Raw genomic sequence first — 20,425 nt, forward strand, 5'->3', positions numbered from 1 at the left:
GGCACTTGCCCTCAAAATTTACAGCTTCAACGTTAGTAAATTAAACCCAGAAAGAATCGAGACTTAATATTAGCTTCCAAATCTCTGCCTCAGTCGCTTCAGATAGATAGAACAAATTGGCAGCACATGCTAGCAGCCAGAGGTGCTGAGGGAAGACTCACTCTGTCAAACATGGAAGGTTTTACCAATCAAACTCAATTTGAAGACCTCATTCTGAAGGTTTTATTACTCACTGCGGAGCATAGACTATCATGGGATACTAACTTTTTCTTCAGTCCTTATGGTCCTATTGACAATTTTATTCAGGCTAAACTGCTAATGATAACATGCTTTTAATTACTTTTTAAATGAGTGCTTTATTGGCCTGTTTTAGAAAGTAAATCAGTAAAGAAAAAGAAGTGCACAGTGAATCAAAAATGTGTTACTCATCAAAATAAATTTTCATTTTAAAAGGGTTTAAAATCAACCTGGCTCATTGACTCTGACAACCTACAAGGACGCCCGGGTCTCCAGGGAATAGCTCCTCCTGAATACTCTTTGCTGCATGTAAGTTATAAGTAGAAACATATTAAGACATTGCAGCCATTCATCAGTTAACTTTTACTATCTGTACTCAGAGAAATGAGCCTCCCAGGAACTTCTCAAAGGATCTATTCTTTCATTAGCTAAGTAATATTGAGAGAGATGTTTATGTCACCGTGTTAGAACTGAAGAGATTGATTACAGCTGAATTTACTTAAAGCTGCACCATCCACATTTTATCTAGATTTTGTTCTCTTTTTCAGATAGATTGTAAAGTCCTGTACGACGCAGTTATCTACAAAGTTGGAGAAAATTGTTTTGGCTTTAAATTTATTTGAAAATTATAGAATTGCCTCGCAAAGAACTGATGGTAAGCAATCAAAACTTTCAAGCTATTGGCTAGTACGGTAGAGCTGAGAGAGAGAGAGGAAAAAAAAATCTAAAGTGGAATTAGTACTTGTACGATAATTTGCCTTGTGCATGTTGGGTGGGAAGAAGGAAAGAATTACATGTTAATGGTTGTTTAATTGTCCTGTGTGACCCATTAAAAAGAGATACAGCAGGTTTATAACCTGGTTTTGTACTAAACCATGCTTACAGCCAAAATTATACACACAAAGTTCTGCATCATTTCCTGTACATCTGTTCCCTGCATTTCAGCATTTGATTTTTATACCAAAATCCAATTCAGTGGAACCCTCATTTAATGAACTCATGTTGGCAATAATGACATTTCATTAAAAAATGATTGTTATTGTATTGGGAGACCACTGCTACACTGGAATTTTAGTAGAAAATGTTACATTATTAAAGCAGTTTTATACTTGCTGAGCTCATAGACTGATAGTGCAAACTTTTCAAAAATACCAATTTTGGAACATTTCTGCTCTGAGCTATGAGCCACCCCTTATGAGCTAGGGGAGAGTAGGTAAAGTGGTCTTAAGGTCCCTCCACGCAAACGTTGTGCTAGTCCACCAGGCAAGCATCCATCTGAATGCAGCGTGAAGATTTTTACCTACATTGTGAAATATTGATTAGATTTATACGAGCCAACAAAATCATGGCTAAAAGTCAGTTTGAGGTTTAAGCCTTTGATGACATGTTTGAGAGTGGAATGTACTGGTTTAACACAAACAAAAAAATAACATTGGGTATCATTAATCCAGTTATTAACTGTTTACATTTTACATGTGGAAAACTCTAATCTTTCTGATTGGAAAGAGAAAAAAAATCTCCGTGGGCAGACGACAAAGGGCATACGACAAAGGGCTGTTCTGCAGAGATTTAGTTTAGTTTAGTTTACAGTTACAGCCGGAAAAAGGCCCTTCTCCCCACCGAATCTGCGCCGACCAGCGATCCCCACATACTAACACTATCCTACACACACTAGGGACAATTTACAATTTTACCAAGCCAATTAACCTACAAACCTGTACGTCTTTGGTGTGTGCCCGGATATCTGGCACTGTAAGGCAGCAACTCCATCATTGCACCACCGTGCCACCCAAGCTGCCAGACTCTCTGAGTTACTCCTGCACAGAGTGTTTTTTAGAATATGTTATAAACCATTGTTGAAATTAAATTCCTAATAAAATAGAGAAACTTCATTATAAATTGGTTAAACTTGTAGAAGGAAAAGGTTGCAATGGTTAAAAAGAGAGAGGATTCAGTTGACTGCTGTTTACACAGTGCACATTCTGCCCTCTTCAGTCCGTTTGATAAAAGTACAATCACAAAGCAGACTTGCACAAGTCCCTCCCTCTCCTGTTCTCCTTTGCCCTATGGAAATTGCCCATTAATAGCAATTTTTGGCCAGTGTCCTTGACAGGAAACAGAACAGGAAATGATATAATGTTTCCAGAACTGTGCATTTCTCCCATGCCCATCTGGTCCCTGTATGACCTTACAATTTACCAGGAAACTGTGAGGTGGCATGAACCTTAAAAGCTTTAAACATTTGAACTCTATTTTTTTTTCAAGAACAGTTCCTGTACAGTAAAAAAAAACCGCAGGAAGTTTATTTCAAAGCTGCCCAATGCACACAAAACATGTTAAAAGAATTTTCAGATAACACAAAAAATGATTAAATTCAGAACTCTGGAAACGATAAACTTAATGATGTTGATATCAAAGTTCTTAGATAAAAAGCAGAAAAAAATATGGGATATTAGAATGTTTGTGGGGTTTTAAAATAGTTTAACTGTATGACGATTTAGCAGCCTCTGTGAGGTAGGGAACATTGAACATATAAAAAGATTTTTGTAAGACATTATCCAGTCTAATTCTTCCTGCTGCATTTCCCAGCGCCTACCTTAAATAATATAATTTAATTAAGTATGCTGGCTTGTTTGTGTCTCATTTTCTTGTCACCATTTTCTGTTCATTGTCATGATACAGAGAATTGGATTGTTTCCCTCCAGAAATCTTTCCAGCACTTGCTGAGAAAATGTCGACAGAGTGGAATGATTCCCTCATGGAACATCCGTACAATCTCATCCTCCCTGCACTCCCCCCCCCCCCCCCCCATACAGTGCCCCCCTTCCTCCACCGAGTAAATGTCTCTTAAAACTTTCTCCACAAATGTTATCCTCGCGTAACTAAATGGTCTTTGACAACAAAAAAAAGAACCATTCCCAAGATTTGAATGCAGCATAAGACTCCGAAAAGCTGTGCAGGCATGAAGGGTTATGCTAGTAGTAACTTGAGTCCTGCTAAATTACAAGGAGGCAAAATAATATCATGGGACCTAAAGGATTTGAAGCAGAGGAACAGCACCAGATAAGATTAGGGATGTTAACTGTACAGTCATTAAAGGAAAGCATTGAAACAGCAGCCCCCTTGTTCATATGCTCGTGTGCACTACTGTTCTTTTCAGTATCAATAGGGTTAAAATGAACAAGCAAAGACCGAATTAGTGGATGAGGGGCTCTTGTGACACGATGACACTTGCACTGTGCTCTACAGAAGAGTGTAATGATAAAAACACCACAAAGGGAATGAGCATGAATTTTATTAATGACTAGAAGACAGTATGCAAAAACATCAAAGGTCCAAGGGAAGATTAATGACCCTGTGCAAGACTGTTTAATTACCTAGAGCTAATTAGATTCTTGACCAAATTTTTAATATCTGCATTTCTTGTAAAGCTTAATTGAGATTCCCTAATATTTATCAATCTTTCAAAAATCCCTTAGTGAGCTGTTTTTTCTTCTGTTTATGACTTAGTTTACAGTCAATTATTAAATAAATAGCACAAACACTCACCAAAAACAGTATGTGCAGAGCACTTTATGCCTGTTTATTTTGACTAAAGGACCATCATTGGGATCTTTTGTATATAATGAAGCACTCCAGATAATAAACCCACTAACTCTACTGTAAACAGAGCAGGAGCTATTATGTTATCGGGATTATGCTGAGGAACTTCTCATATGGTTTCTGTAAATTATCCAACTTGTTGGCCAGTTAATCCTTCTTCTGTTTACCTTGGTAAATCCCAGGCTGACTAGAATGGCATCATACATTTACTGCAGCAGCCATTTCCACCCGGCATCTTTAACTCATTCCTAACTAGTCTCGGGACTGATGGCAGCATTCAATCATTTTGCTCTGTTTTATTGAGCCACAGAATGGTCCCTACAGTCAAGAGCTACCGTGATTATTTCCTAACACTGGTTACTGAGGGGTCTGCCTGAGACCTTAGTTTAGAGTGACTTTTAGGTTGCTGTTTCACCAGTATGAATGTCATTATTTTTTTGTTGATTTCTATGGTAATAATGATAATTACGGCATGTTTTATGCTAGAATAAAGCAAAAAGTGTGTCATCCACACTTGAAGCAAAGCATGTTAATCTGCTCAAGCTATCTTAAAAGATGTTGGATCATTCATTACTACTACCACCAGACTGGCCATTTTAGAAATGCAGGATTCTATTCTTTATTTACACCCTAATTGTTTCAGCCAAATAACCTTTTTTTAGCTGTTAACTGATAAAAAAAAATTTTTTATCACTGTTAAAGCTTCCTTAGAGTTGCAGCTGCATTATATATATTTCCTTCATGGAGGAACACACACATTTACTACGTTTGCAGTGCAAAAACAAATGTGGGTTGTCACTGACAAAGGTGCCATTTGCTGAGAGCTGGGTTTAAAGACGAGAGGAAAGGTCAAAAGGCACTTTAAGGCTTAATGTTAATGCATAATTCAGGTGATCCCTTTTGAATGATTTAGTTCAAGCATCACCTTTAAACGCATTTGTTTTGCTCACATACAAAAGTACATTCTAACTTATAGAATGGTGTATGAATATCAGATGTAATGTATCAAGAAATAGTCAAGAGACAGTAACAAAAACTAATATGTATGATTAAGGCATTTGAAAGCCTGTTTACACTTCTGCTGTAAATTCAGATTTGTTCCAGAATTTACAGCTGTTTTGTGTTTAAGCATACGGTTCCAAGGAGAATGTACATTTACTCCAGTACTGTTTTGCATTCTGATGATATTTTAACCCTTTTCCATCAAGACTATATGAAATTAGAATATTCAATATGTGAACATTGCTTGCAAGGTTTTCACATATTGGCCAATCCTTATGGTCCTTGCATTGTGTGGCACACTGGATTATTTTTGAGGGCAGTTAAGAATCAGTCTGAAGAAGGGTCCAACCCAAAACATTATCTATCCATGTTCTCCAGGGGTGCTGCCTGATCCACTGAGTTACTCCAGCATTTTGTATCTTTCCTTGGTAAACCAGCATATGTAGTTCCTTGTTGCCACAAGAATCGGCCACATTGTTTGGCGTTGCTCATAAACCAGACGATGCAAGAATGGCAGATTCTCTTCCCCAAAATATATTTTTGTAAAAAATGGCTTTTTATAACAACATAGTCATTTTTCAATTACTGATTTTGATTAATTCATTGAATTTAATTTCAGTCAGATTGCTAGGATTCAAATTCATAGTTAGCCTGGATTCAAACACAAAACTAAACCAAATGCAGAAATAAAAACAGAAAATGCTTAGCATTTCAGATAAAATTTGTGTTAAAGTTAATGTTTTGGTTTGAAGACCTTTGAATCATAATAATGATAAACTCCTATCACAACCTAAAATTCCAAATTGATAAATGAGCTACATTTTCCACAGATGATCAGTCCAGACATGATGGGCCAAACTGCCTGCTTCTGTGTAAATTCTCTCTCCTTCAATGGTTATACCTTAAAATAGCAAAATTTATATTTCATATTGAGAACTAATTACCTGAAAACTTTCTGGAAAGCAAAATAGGATATTAAATTCATGCCACCGGACTATTAGAATGTTTTTTCTTTGTTTGTTTGATAAGGAGGGGTTTACTAAATGCTGGAGTAAGCCATGTACCTTTGAATCAGTACTGGTTTCTTTTACCTACCTAATGATCTGTTGCATTGGTTGCACAGGTAATATCTCCAGCCACAATGAGGGACCAGGTGATCTGTCCATTGCTGTGCAATATTGAAGTTGTGTCAAGACGAGATAATTTTCGATTGTCATGTCCAACAACATTTGAAATCTATGAAAAAGAATCAAACATAAACAGTATTATCGTTACCAGGTTCCAAACTTCTTGTACACTTCAAGGGGGTTTAATATCCTCTGGTCACATACAGACTAATGTGTTCATGTAAAATCATTCTGTGTGCTGTTTCAGACAGAACAGGTTAATGAATGCATTAACAAACGGCATACAAAGAGATTTTATGTAAACACATTAACCAATACTCCACCAGAGGACAATAAACCCAGTTGAGATAGTGCAGTGGTCTTGTTTCAGTACGATGTTCATGAACACTACATCATGGGAATAAAACGTCATGATCAGTGATATGTTTTGTGCAGCATTTATTCATTTTCATCATATTCTGCAACATTGAAAGCCATACATTTTCAGAATGTGCATGAGAAAATAGACAAGTTCAACCTGAATGCAATTCTGTCCTTCGAGATGAAGCCATTAGGTGTACTTAAATGAGTTGAGATACAGAGTGGGCAACTTAGAACATGGCATAAAAAAATATATCGGCAGCCCCTTCATCACAAGATGATTTTATAATCTGGAGCCTTGTAATGGATGGCATTCAGTATAATCAGATGGTATTGTTACCATTAAAATAGAATACACAAAACTACCCATAATTGGCCTCCAAGTGCCACTGGAAATTACTGACCCGCCACCTCCAGAAGATGCCAGCAGCTTTGGACAGCTGAGCTCCAGGAATGGAGACCTTGTCTGAGAAAATGCCAGTAAATGAGGAATGAACCAAAGTAGACAATGGCACCCATAGAATACTGGGCATAATCCATCTGCAATGCAATCTGAACAAATCGATGAAAGTGGGACCATAAGAATTTCATAGACAGATCCTTGTAGGGACAGGTCACTGAAGCTCCAATGTTGGATCATGAGACCAGTGATGACGGCAGTCTAATAAGTGGATCAGACTGTTTTTCAGTTTATTTCTAGAACATTGATGAGACTCATACAATGAGAACAGAAAAGCTCACATATTTCCTCAAATCTAGGGAAGTTGATAAGATCCAAACGATCATAACATTTCACACTTTACATTACCATTGCAATTAGTGGCTTAGAAATTAGTCACTTGCAATATCTTTAAATGAACTATGGAGGGACACTACATGTTGAACTCAACCTCATAAATTCACATCATTCGCATCAATGGAACTGCATCTTGGAGACCATAAAAATGGTGCTGTTCCTTTTTTGAAGCACATTTAGCACTTTTCAACACTTAGCAATGGACTTCCTGTTTCTTTACACTGCTGTTTTTAATGCCAATTATCATGTTTGCATAGGCGACTGGCTGTTGAAAGTTCAGATGACAGAAATCCCAGACCATTTCAAACTGACATCGCACAAAGTACTTGAGAAACCATCATATATGTTACAACAAAATGTGTTTAAAAAAAACCCTTATTAATTTCTGATAAGAACAAGAAACAAATGCTAGAATAGGCCATTTGGCCTCTCAATCCTACTCTGCCAGGCAATGTAAACGGAGAATACTGGAAACTGGCAGTTGATCAGGCAGGATCTGTGGAAAGATAAATAAAGTTAACATTTCAGGGCTGAGACCAACAATATTCTTAAAAGTAATTTCATTCAGAGACGGTCTAATGCTTTTAGCTATGACGTCATAAATATAAGGGAACACAAGGTCTGAAGAAGGGTCTCAATCCGAAACATCACCTATTCTCCAGAGATGCTGTCTGACCTGCAGAGTTACTCCAGCTTTTTGTGTCTATCAAGGAATTCAGAAGAAACTTCGTAACTGGAGAATAACCGATATGTTGAACCTGCTCCCACAAAAGAAAATGAAAACAAATAGAACTGATGCGTTTCAGCTAGGTAAACATATGAGAGAGAGAAAAAAAAAAAGCTATGCTGATGCTATGAGATGAGGAGGTATAGTCAGGGGATTATGTTGGGCATACATACAAATATGGACCACACTAGGCTGAATGGCATGTTTCTACATTTTTACATGCTTACTTGAATGTTCTGAAAATATTATTTGATTATCAAAGCAAACATTTCAGACATCTCAGAAGAGATTTACACAATAGATTTCAATGAGATTTCATTTCACATTCATTTAGATATAACATAAACGACATAATTGAGCCTTAAAATAAAATTCTACTGTCTTTCTCCTTATAAAGTCTGATTCACTGAACACAAGGGAGTTTGTTGATAAAATCTGAGTTTCGACAGTTAAGAACTATAGTGCATAGACCACGAACAAGGTTAACGCCTCTGGCAACTGATTGTTGTTTGAAAGTAGTTGAACCAATTGGAAATGTCTAAGAATTGAATGATTAAGGGACAGAAAGAACTCTTTCACATAGTTCAGCTTTCTCCGAAATCATTTCAGTGCCAAGGTGCACATGCATCGTCAATCTTTATCCCAGCCTGACATTCATTGGATGCTAATATGGGTGAGATTTCAAGAGATAAATAAGTCAAGGGAACTGTTTAAATTTGTTTTGATTTATTAATAGCCTACCATTTATTTTTTAAAAGTCCAGTCTGAAACGTTATCCTTTTTTTTCTATTTGAACTCCTGGTGATACTTATAATTCCTAGAGATTATGAACAAAAGTGTAGCAAAAAACACCAAGAAAGACTAAAGATATCTCAAAGCAGTACGATGATGATAAATGTAGAGAAATAAAGCAGCTATCTTGCAAATTTGATTTTAATTTGTTTATGCTAAATGGAACTTGGCTGCAAATTCCAATACATAGATTTTTTTTGTAAATTTAATTGTTAAAGCTTTGAAATGTTAAAAATCAGCTTAAAAAATTGAGATGTCCGAGACTTATGTGATCTCACGCTCAATTGGCCAAATAATAGTCATAGAGTGACACAGTGTGGAAACAGGCCCTTTGCTCCAACTTGCCCACACAGGCCAACATGTCCCAGCTACACTAGTCCCACCTGTAAGCGTTTGGTCCATATCCCTCCAAACCTGTCCTATCCATGTACCTGTCTAACTGCTTCTTAAATGTTGGGATAATCCCTGCCTCAACTACCTCCTCTGGCAGCTTGTTCCATACACCCACCACCCATTGTGTGAAAAAGTTACCCCTTAGATTCCTATTAAATCTTTTCCCATTCACATTAAACATATGTCCTCTGGTCCTCGATTCACCTAGTCTGGGGAAGAGTCTCTGTGCATCCAATCCAGATATACAAGCTACTTCTCTGGGATCTAAATCACATACACAAATTGATACCACACTGACCCAGGGATTAAGCAGCTGGTCGGAAATTCAAATGCATCTCATCAAAGGTGAAAGTCGCAGTGTCTACCTTTGGTTTAGTTTCAACAGTGGTCACAGACTAAACACATCGTGTTCGTCAGGACTCACCTGGCCCTTATCAGGCCCTCCGCTGCAACCAAGTGTAAGAACAAATAAAGATCGAGGACTATTTCCTGTTTGGTAAACAAATTTGGTCCTAGGTTTATGTTTCAAAGTAAGAAGTGGCCACATGTAATTATGTTACAGCAAAGTGTACAATTTTGTTTGAGAAGATAACACCATTTGTTTGTTTTGCTTGCATCCAGTAAGCTTTTGCATGAAGTAGCATGGGATAATGATCCAAATCATGTTTATTGCGGGATGGATTCTTCAACAGGTCTATTTGTGGGATAAATATTGTTGAGAATCATGTTTAGTCAAGGCTCTTTGAGGTTAACTCATAATGATGGATTCCAGAGTGTCTGGCTACTGTTTATTCAGAGGAGTCTCACATGCTGTGTACTTTTAAACTGATTCATTTTAGGCCAATTAGAAATTTTCATTAAGTTTGGAGCTGATAGTGGAGCTGATGTGTTTAGATGTGTAGGAAGGAACTGCATATGTTGGTTTAACCCGAAGATAGACACAAAAAGCTGGAGTAACTCAGCAGGTTAGACAGCATCTCTGGAGAAAAGGAATCGGTAACGTTTCGGGTCGAGAGTCTTCTTCAGACTGAGAGTCAGGGGAAAAGGAAACAAGAGATATAGATGCTGATATAGGAAGATGAAAATGAATGAAATGAATGATACAAATGAATGAAAAATGTGCAAAAAAGTAAAAATGATAAATGAAACAGGCCATTGTTAGCTGTGGGCTCGGTGAAAGATGTTGGTTTAAATCATCACAACATAGTTTGGCAACAATTTCAGTGCATCCGAAAATTCAAACACTTTCAAATATGATCGCTTTTTTTACTCCACCCAATGATCAAACTAACCTGATCAGCATATATATTTCAAGCTAACAGCAATGAAGTAAATCATATTTTAACATAATTTCAAATAAACATTATTTGGAGAAAGCACAGGGCAGGGGTGATATAAAAATATATTAATTCTGCAGGCGTATCTTCAGCAACTCATTAAAACTAAAGTTATCCATGCAAAATCAATAAATTACCTGAATTATTGACGTTTATGTTTTCATTATTGGCTTTTAAGTTTGAATCTCGGATTTAGTGATCCATGTATCTAGGCTCTTTATGGAAAAATAAAATAATGCAGGTGCTAGATAACTGAAATTAAAAACAGAAAATGGTGGAAATATTCAGCAGCTCAGAGAGGATCTGTGGAAAGAGCAATGGTAGCTGACTTGTTGAACACTGGGCAAATTATAGTTTTTCATTGAATTTTCTAGATATTATTATTGTGACTGTTCATGGCACATTTTACAAATCAGATAATATGTTCAAAGGTACACAAAATTGCTGGGGAAACTCAGCAGGTGCAGCAGCATCTATGGAGCGAAGGAAATAGGCGACGTTTCGGGCCGAAACCCTTCTTCAGACTCCGACGTTTCGGGCCGAAACCCTTCTTCAGATAATATGTTCAGTTCAGTTCAGTTTTATTTGTCATATGTAGGTTAACACAGGGTCAATGGTACAATGAAATGTGTACGACAAGACAACAGGTCACCTCAGCAATGATATTACAATAAAATTAAGGTAAAAAAAAATATGTCCACTGGTAAACTCTATCACTGTATTGAAGAAAAACACAGAGTAGGAACCAATGCCCTAAATCTCAAGTTTAAATTTAACTTTGTGGAAATAAAGGCAAGCCAAGCACTAGCAATGTAACTACAGGGCAACACTGATGGTGGGAGAAGATAGGGATGTCAGCCTGCAACTACAAACACATCCGTGCATGCAGTGGTGGCCTTCATGCGATGTTGCTCCTGTTTAATGCTTTGTAATGTGCAATATCATTGATTTTCAGAAATCAATAAGTCAAGTTTTGGTTTTCTCGGAGAACTATGTGATGTTTCAGCTCTGATTCCCTTGTTGTGAATGTTTGCTTGGAAACCATTCATTGAGTGTAGAACAATGGCTTTGATTACTGCTGAGTATATGTGCAGCTTTATTACCAATTTTACTTCGGAGTCACGTGAGTGACTACGTGAAGAACCCCGCCAGGACGCATGCGTGTCATATCGCTACACGCATTGCAACAAGTCACAGCAAGGGGGAACGACGTTCCCCTAGCGGCAAAATTTGAAAGCCAGGAACAGCAGGTAAGGAGACTCTGCGTTCCAGAATTTGAAAGTCGGGAACAGCAGGTAAGAAGACTCTGCGTTCCTTCCACTTACCTTTTAGGTGGAGACATGGACCGGATCCATGAAGGCTGTGGGAGAGCTGGCGGGGGAGAACCGCGGAGTTGCGGGCAGCCGGCAGCAGCAGCCAAAGGCACGCTAATCTCCCGTAATGGGAACAGCTGTGCCCGACTTTCGCTCCCGACTCGCTCCCGCACCGGGCCCGGCCGGGCGGGAGAGGGAAGCAAAAACTAATGTTCCCCGCGCTGGTTTTTTCACAGGAGGGGAAGCTGGACAAAGTAGTGTCCACAAGTGCTGCTAGTGAAGCTGGCTGGGGAGGACCGCGGAGTCGCGGGCAGCCGGCAGCAGCAGCCAAAGGCACGCTAATCTCCCGTAATGGGAACAGCTGTGCCCGACTTTCGCTCCCGACTCCCTCCCGCACCGGGCCGGGCGGGAGAGGGAAGCAAAACTAATGTTCCCCGCGCTGGTTTCACAGGGGGGGAAGCTGGACAAAATAGTGTCCACAAGTGCTGCTAGGAAGCTGGCTGGGGAAGACCGCAAAGTTGCGGGAGCCAGCAGCAGCTGAAGGCACAAGCCCCGTAAGGGATCAGCTGTGCAGAATTTTTGTCCCGCGCCGGCCAGAACACCACGGCCGGGCGGGAGACTATTTAAATGGGGCCGTTGACTTTTGGACAAGTCAATAACGGCAGCAGACGGGGTGGAACGACGTTCACCCGTAGCGACAATTTTTACCTGGACCTGCAGGTAACAGCTGCGGTCTTTTTGTGTTTTTACCATGCTGATTGCAGGTGGAGAAACGAACGGGCTGCGACAAAGCTGGTGGGCTAGATGGGATCAGCTGTGCCCGATGTCGCCTCCACACCGGCCATATCCACTCCACGGAAAGGCAATAAGGACAAAGCTGGAGAAGGAGGACCGCGGAGCAGTGGGCAGCCAGCAGCAGCCAGCAGCACTCGGATCACCGATAGTGCGATCAGCTGTGCCCGATGTCGCCTCCGCACCGGCCAGATCCACGCGGCCGGGCGGAATGGCTAGACACAAAACAAACAAGGTCATGGACTCAGAGGAGTCCGACTTTGAACAACCGCGGGCGGCAAGCGCCCGAGAGCGCTGGAGCCGGATGGAGCAGTGTATGGAGCTTTGCTCCAACGTGACAGACTCCGGGAGATGGAGTCGGGTCACTGTGGGCCCTATGATAAACCCACAGCAGTACCTCTTGAAGGGCTGCACAGTGCTTCTCCCTCATCAGAGGGGAGCACTGCGGGTCAGTTCTGGGCTGACCTGGAAGAGAGGTCCGCAGAAGGAAAGACAAGTGTGCAGGGGGTGCAGGAACAAGAGAACCTACTGGAACCCACTACGGCCAAAGACAGCACCCCCACGCACCCACCAGCAGAACTGGTGAAAGCTCGAAGGTCCGGTACCCAAAACATGAGTCTTTTTAGGCCATGGCCCAGGCCGGCCTTCTTGGAAGATGCGGGGACCTCCAACGCCAACCAAACCGAAAATCCAGGCCCAGCGCGACAACAGCAGCGAAGTACCTACAAAAAGTAAACCTGCCACTGGTAACTATGGAGGTAGATGGGTCTGGTTCCCTACAATATACAGGGAGCACGGAGATTGGGTGGAGATTACACTCTATTCTGAATGCATGGAGCATGATAACAACCGATACTTACATCTAAAGCAGTATCCAGGGATATACAATAGAGTTTATACACAAGTACAGCCCTCCAGTTCAACATATACTGAACCGAATGTTCGTGCTTTCTGATAAAGGAAAATCAAAAGCGCAAGCTGAACTGAAGCGGCTTTACAAAAAGGTGTAATTGAGAAAACTCAACACGAACCATTAGAATTCGTGTCCACATTTATCAAAAACAAAAAAGATGATGGTTATCGCATCTTCATAGATCTGACAAAATAGATACCTTTGTTACTGCTTAACAATTAATTTCCAAAGGTTACTTCAACGGCCAGCATCGATTTAAAAGATGCTTACTATTCAGTGCCTATACGAGGTGACCACAGATGTTACTTAAAATTCAACTGGATGGGACAACTCTGACAGTATAAAGCACTGCCAAATGGGTTATCATCAGCCCCAGGCTGTTTCACAAAAAATTTGAAACCAGCCCTAGCGTTTCTACGGAAACGTACACACATGGTCATGGCATATTTAGATGACATACTCATTGTGGGCAAAACTTTGGAATTGGCCAAACAAACTGTAACAGCCACAAAAAAGTTATTTGGAAAACTGGGATTCATTTTTCATCCAGTTAAATCTAAACTAACGCCTTCCACTACTATGGACTATCTGGGGTTTCACCATTGACTCAGTTCAAATGTCGGTGACTCTGCTTAAGGGAAAGGCTAGAGATTTAATAGAGGCTTGCTATAACCTCACTGACATCAGCAAACCATCCATCAGATTGGTAGCAAAAGTAAATGGCATAATGATGGCTGCCTTTCCAGCCACACAATTTGGACCTCTACATTACCAAAACTTACAGAGAGCAAAATACAAGCACTCTAAATTATGCAGGTCACTTTGACAGATCTGTGAAACTACCAATCAAGCTAAAATGGTGGATAGATAACATCTGGCTTTGTTCCAATCCAATCATTGTCAGTAACCCTTCCATGGTACTACAAACTGATGCCAGTGCACTTGGGTGGGGAGCCACCAATACCAATACCACCGTGGTAGCATACGTTGACCACAGGGTGGAAACAAATCGACATCATGTGACAATCTGGCTATATAATTTGGCAATGGAGTATCCAGAGAGATATTTGGATATCAGCCACTTACCTACCAGGAAGACTAAATTCAGTGGCAGACACCAGGTCACGCAAATTTAATGAAAACACCAAATGGATGTTGAATAAAATAGTATTTGCTGATATCACAGCAAATATGGAACACCAGATATCGATTTATTCGCATCCAGACTTAACCACCAGTTATCAAATTATGTTTCCTGGGAACCAGACCCTGGGGCAGCGGCGACAGATGCATTTTTGCTGCATTGGGGGGGGGGGGGAATTGTTTATTTACGCATTCCCTCCTTTTTCCGCCTCATCAGTCGGGTATTAAGGAAATACAACAAGACTCTGCATCTGGTATTGGTAGTACCCGATTGGCCTACACAACCATGGTTCCCAGTGATATCAAACATGGTATCAGAGACATGAACATCCCGTCTGTTCTGGAATATCTGGCAGGCCTCCACCATGATGAGGAGCTCAGTTACAGTGCCATCAACTGCGCCAGAAGTGCCCTATCGACTTACCTATGGCAGGGCGCAGAGCATTACACTGTTGGGACTCACCCACTGGTACAAAACTTATGAGGGGGATTTTTAATACTATCCCCAAGAACCAGATACTCCCAAATATGGGATGTAAGAATAATCCTGAAGATGCTCAGGAATTGGTCTCCAGCAACAGTTCTGTCCCTACACAGACTGACATTAAAACAGTCATGCTAATGGTATTGGTCACGGTACAGAGAATACAGTCACTGCAAAAACTAGACTGGACAACATGACTTCCTCAACAGAAAATATTACGTTTCATATTTATGAGTTAGTAAGCAGAACAGAAAGGGATCAGCAGGCCTCAATATACAATTAGGTCATACCCAACAGATGACCGTCTGTGTATAGTAAGACATCTGTCGTTATACATGGAGAAAACGAATATCCTAAGAGGCAATGAAAAGGCACATTTTGGTCAGCCACTAGCAACCACACCAAGAGTGACGGTCCAGACCATCTCAAGATGGCTGAAACAGGTGCTAACACAGGCTGGGGTGGATACTAATATTTTAAAATCTCTTTCCACCAGGGCTGCAGCTACATCGGCAGCAATACAGTTGGATGTACCAATGGACCAAATCCTCAAGGCAGCAGGATGGTCTGGAGGGGAAAACATTCCAATTATTTTATAATAAACCAGTAATGAAACCTGGAACGTTTGCAGAAACAATTTTAAGTTCTGTAAATTAATTTAAACCCATAAAAAGGGGTTTAATGGATTTCAATGTCGAATTCATGTCCAAATTATGTTAACACAATTCCTCCCACAGTCAAGGCAGACGTGATGCATGGACTCGTTTCCACGGCATGAAATCACAGAGCTTTAAAATCTTCACGTAGTCACTCACGTGACTCCGAAGTAAAATAGTAAGATTAAACGAGAACTTACCAGTTTGAAGTTTGATCTGTATTTTATGAGGAGTTACGATGAGGGATTACGTGCCCTCCGTTCCCACCCTGATCATATACTTAACTGGTATCTCTTCTCTAATCTTACTATGTTTAGTCATTACAGTTATCTGTGATTTCACACCGCTGCTTTGAAGAATGGCACGCATGCGTCCTGGCGGGGTTCTTCACGTAATCCCTCATCGTAACTCCTCATAAAATACAGATCAAACTTCAAACTGGTAAGTTCTCGTTTAATCTTATTATTATATTTTACTTCTTACAGGTCAAGGCAACATGAGAGATGCTGTCAAACTCAAGTAGGATTCAGGAACTTTTTGAGCAGTACCGGGCGACTGCATAGATTTGAAATGTTTGGTGAGTAAATGAGGGTTTTTGTATGCTATTGGAAGGATGCTCCAGACTCTGGCATGGTAAACGAAGAAATAAAACAAACACTGGAAGGCTTATGATGTAGAATTGTAGAATTCACTCTTCCAGAGAAGGATGACGATCAGTTTATTGATCCCGTGCATTCTTGCTCTAGTCAATCCTATTTCCATTGCTCTCCCCTGTACTCCAGCAAGTTATTTCCTCTAAGTGACTAATAATTCTGATTAGCTCACACTTGCAGATGATGAGTTTCAGGCCACAGATATTCTCATCATAACAAAGATTTTCCTCACATCCTCTAACTTTCTCCATCACTTTGACTCTGTGTACCCCAGTCCAGAGCCTTAAATTAATGAGAACAGCCTCTCTCTCTTTACTCTAAACAGCCACGACCTTGTCCATTTCCACCAAATATTTTGTCAACCTTCTTGGCTCCAAGGAGAACACCACCACTTTCTACATATAGTTGAATTTCCGCTGCTCTATGGAACCATTTTAGTAAACCATTCTAGTAAATCTCTTCTTCTCTCTCTCTCAGGAATCATTACATCAGAAAGTGTGGTGTCAGGTGGAGGTTTGAGGCAAAGGGCTCAGAGTCAATGGAAGTGATAATAATGGTAAGCGGCAATGTGTTTGTTAAGGGGTTAATTCCTCAATTAAGAACTTATTTTTAAGTCGTAGACATATTGACCTTGAATTGTCTTAAAAAAACTATGGTCAACTGCGCCCCCTACCTTCGACAGCAATTGTGGAGGTTTCAATTAAAGAAGCTTTACATTCAGCATTACAGAAAAGCATGATTAAAGATGTAATTGAAAGAAAGGATGATAGAAGTAGCAGTACTGAAAATGTCGTGATCAGAAATAAATGCAAGTAACTCATAATACAAAAAAAATTGAAAGTTAAAAAGGTGCAGGTAAGTTCATAAGTTCATGGCATAGGAGCAGAATGAGGCTATTCGATCTATCAAATCTGTTCCGCCATTCAATCATGGCTGATCTATAATTCCCTCTGAACCCTGTTCTTCTGCCTTCTCCCTGTAACCTTTGACACTCTTACTAATCAAGAACCTATCAATTCCGCTTTAAAAAATACCCCAAAATTGCTCCCAACAGCCATCAGTGGCAATGAATTCCATCACACTCTGGCTAAAGAAATCCTCATCTCCTTTCTAAAGGTATGTTCTTTTATTCTGAGGCTGTGCACACTGGTCCTGGACTCCCCCACTGGTGAAAACATCTTCCCCACATCCACTCTATTTAGGCCTTTCATTATTCGGAAAGTTTCAGAGAGATTCCCCGTACATCCTTCTAAACTCCAGTGATTACAGTCCCAGAGCTGTCAAACGCTCATCATATGATCAGCATTTATCATCCATCCATAAATATTGGATTCCATATGCTGGAAATCTGGTATAAGATTCTTAAGTCAGAGGGTGTTGAATTTGTGGAAGTCATTGCTGCAGAAAGCTGTGGAGGCCAAGTCAATAGATATTTTTATGGTGGAGATGGATAGGTTCTTGATTAGTATGGGTGTCAGGGGTTCTGGGGAGCAGGAGAATGGGGTTGAGAGGGAAAGATAGATCATCCATGATTGAATGGCAGAATAGACTTGATTGGCCACATGTGACAATAATTCCATTCCATTCCATTCTTTTCCAATTCTGCTCCTATGACTTATGGACATATGAGCTTATGATAAGAACAAAAAATACTGAGGCCTTATCATGCCTTGTTAGAAGGTGGCTCTGGAGGAACTAAACTCATTATGGTTTGACATGCAAGTGAAAACATGGTCGGATCAAATCACTCAGATGCCTTGAATTAAAGAAAAATCAGAAAGGATGATCAATGATTGAAATCAAACAATAAAAGTCTGACTTAGTCAAGTTAAACCATTTAAGACAACATGACACTGATTCTCTTGTTTCATTTCTTTACCATTGCCAATCTATGGTGGTGTATACATCTCGCCACAACATTATAACTAAAAAATCTATCTTTTAAACACATGCAAAATTCCATTTGCAAATTCTATCATATGCTGCACTCTTAACGACAGGCTATTTTACTTATATGCCCTAGGCAGTAATCAGAGTAAACTTTGCGACTGTCTAAATATTCCTCAACTCAGATCATGAAAGATCCTGCCTTTTAAATGTGAAAAAATGTCCAATGAAGAGAATATTTCAGTGCTGGTAATCTTCCTTTATTACTGCTCTTTTCACTCTTGGTAATAATGTGACATCCTTTAATTGTGTATCTAGAAAATCAAATGAACATTTAGTGGTCATATAAAAGAGTTTCAATGAGAGTCAGGATGGTGGGACCAATTTCAATTTTAAAGAGAGTTCTTCACAGACACTTATTGCTGCAATTTCCTTGTTTGATTTGGACATTTTTAACAATGAGGAAGGGTGTTCTGCCATGCTTGGAATACCAGGTTAGTAGAGGATTTTGGAAATTGAGCAAATTATTTTAGTTTACTTCACTATTGTCACATCTAGAGAGTTACAGTGAAAACCTTGTCTTGCATGCTATGCAGTCAAATCATACTATCCATGAATGCGATAGGACCTCTCCTGGAGCAGCATGCAGAGAGTCGCCACGTTCCAGAACCATCTTGCACTTCCAAGTCTCTGAAACGTCTGATCTTGGGCCCAGGAGATATGCAATTCTTTATTTTCTTTCTTTAAGGAGGCACTGGATCAATGAAGTAGGATTTCGCCTAGCCCAGCATAACGGCACCAGTTCCTTCCACCACTGCTCCACGCAGCTGCTGTGGGCTGCGCTCTATCCACTCGCTCAGCCATCCTCCACAGGGGCTTCTGCAGCTGCCACCACAAAACACCAAGATGCGAGATCCCCGCAACCATGCCTGTCTCCTCCAGCAGCCACCCATCTGCTTCCATGCACCGAGGCTTCCACGGCCCACTTCCCAGGTCAATCGTGGAACTTTTCGTGGTCGCTTTTCGTGGCCATGGGAGGTGAGTTTCAGGAATGTTTACAGCGGCTACGTTTCTGCTTCACCCTCCATCACCACCACCACCACCATCATCATCATCGTGATTGACAATTAGAGTGCCATCAATACTTTTAGGTGTCTTTTTGATGGAACAAGAATTAGGTCTGTTCCTTAAAAGAACTCCAAATTGTTGATCTTCTCTGAACCCATACATTCCAGTTTGCCTGGACAAGTATGCAGTACATTTTTCCTTCTTTTTAACCCTTAGAACTTTGTTTGCTCAGGCAATTATTTCCATCAATTTGTCCTTCCCCATACACCATCCTAAAACAAAACCCGGCATCAATAGAACAGAAACATTCATGTCCAGCACAGTTGACTTTGTCTTAATAAAACATATTTTGATGTAGTATTGCCCCAGTCACAACAAGAATGCCTTGTTGTATTTGTATTAACCAAAGATTTGTGGCCGAGCTCTGCAGTTTCCAAGCAATACAACAATGGCACAGATGCAAGGTGCCGATAAAACAAAAAGCCATAAAAGTCAGGAAAGCTAACAATGACACAATTGACAAAGACGCAAGAGATAGTTGTGCAGCAAAGGAAGTAATACTGTGACATTGGGCATGTAATTATTTCCAAAACAAGATTAATACAGATATAATAAATATGATTTCTGGATTTACATCAAAGCTATGTTTCAGTTATATCTAGCTTCCAGTTCTCCAAAGCAAGGCCAGATAATCCATTCAACAAAATGTATGCAAAACTGATTGATTATGAAAGTCACTATGTCCTAATATGATGTGTGAACACTTGTGAACATCACATTTTATCGCGTTCGACATCTTGAAATGTCTGACTTAATGGATATAGGTTTATCAATAAAATAAACACCTTATTAATAACAACAATAATCAAATTGCAAACATATTTTTATTTTCGATTGATTACTAAATCAAATAATATATGAATTTTCCAATGCAGTTATTTCCTTCAGATATTTGTTTTAATTTTAAGGGCAAGTCCCATCTTTCAGTTTACAATACAATCTATATATCCCAATACATTTATGGAATATTGATAAAAACTATGAATTCCACAGCATATTGCAATTTATAGTCACAGTTCTGAATGAAAATGAAATACTCCCAATGAATGATCACGGACAAATTAAACAGATAACAAATGTAG

General features: G+C 39.8%; 1 long non-coding RNA gene across 2 annotated transcripts; it reads left to right on the forward strand.

The window, feature by feature from the left end:
- Window positions 1–769: 769 nt before the first annotated feature.
- LOC116974865 lies at window positions 770–20,028 on the forward strand. Of its 2 annotated transcripts, none has more exons than XR_004412476.1 (4): window positions 770–892; window positions 16,161–16,252; window positions 16,806–16,884; window positions 18,964–20,028. It is a non-coding gene; the product is annotated as an uncharacterized LOC116974865 (long non-coding RNA). The 2 variants fall into 2 exon arrangements; XR_004412477.1 differs by lacking the exon at window positions 18,964–20,028 and adding an exon at window positions 17,058–17,137.
- Window positions 20,029–20,425: the final 397 nt, after the last annotated feature.

The sequence above is a fragment of the Amblyraja radiata genome, chromosome 7, assembly GCF_010909765.2.
Source record: "Amblyraja radiata isolate CabotCenter1 chromosome 7, sAmbRad1.1.pri, whole genome shotgun sequence".
NCBI lineage: Eukaryota > Metazoa > Chordata > Chondrichthyes > Rajiformes > Rajidae > Amblyraja > Amblyraja radiata.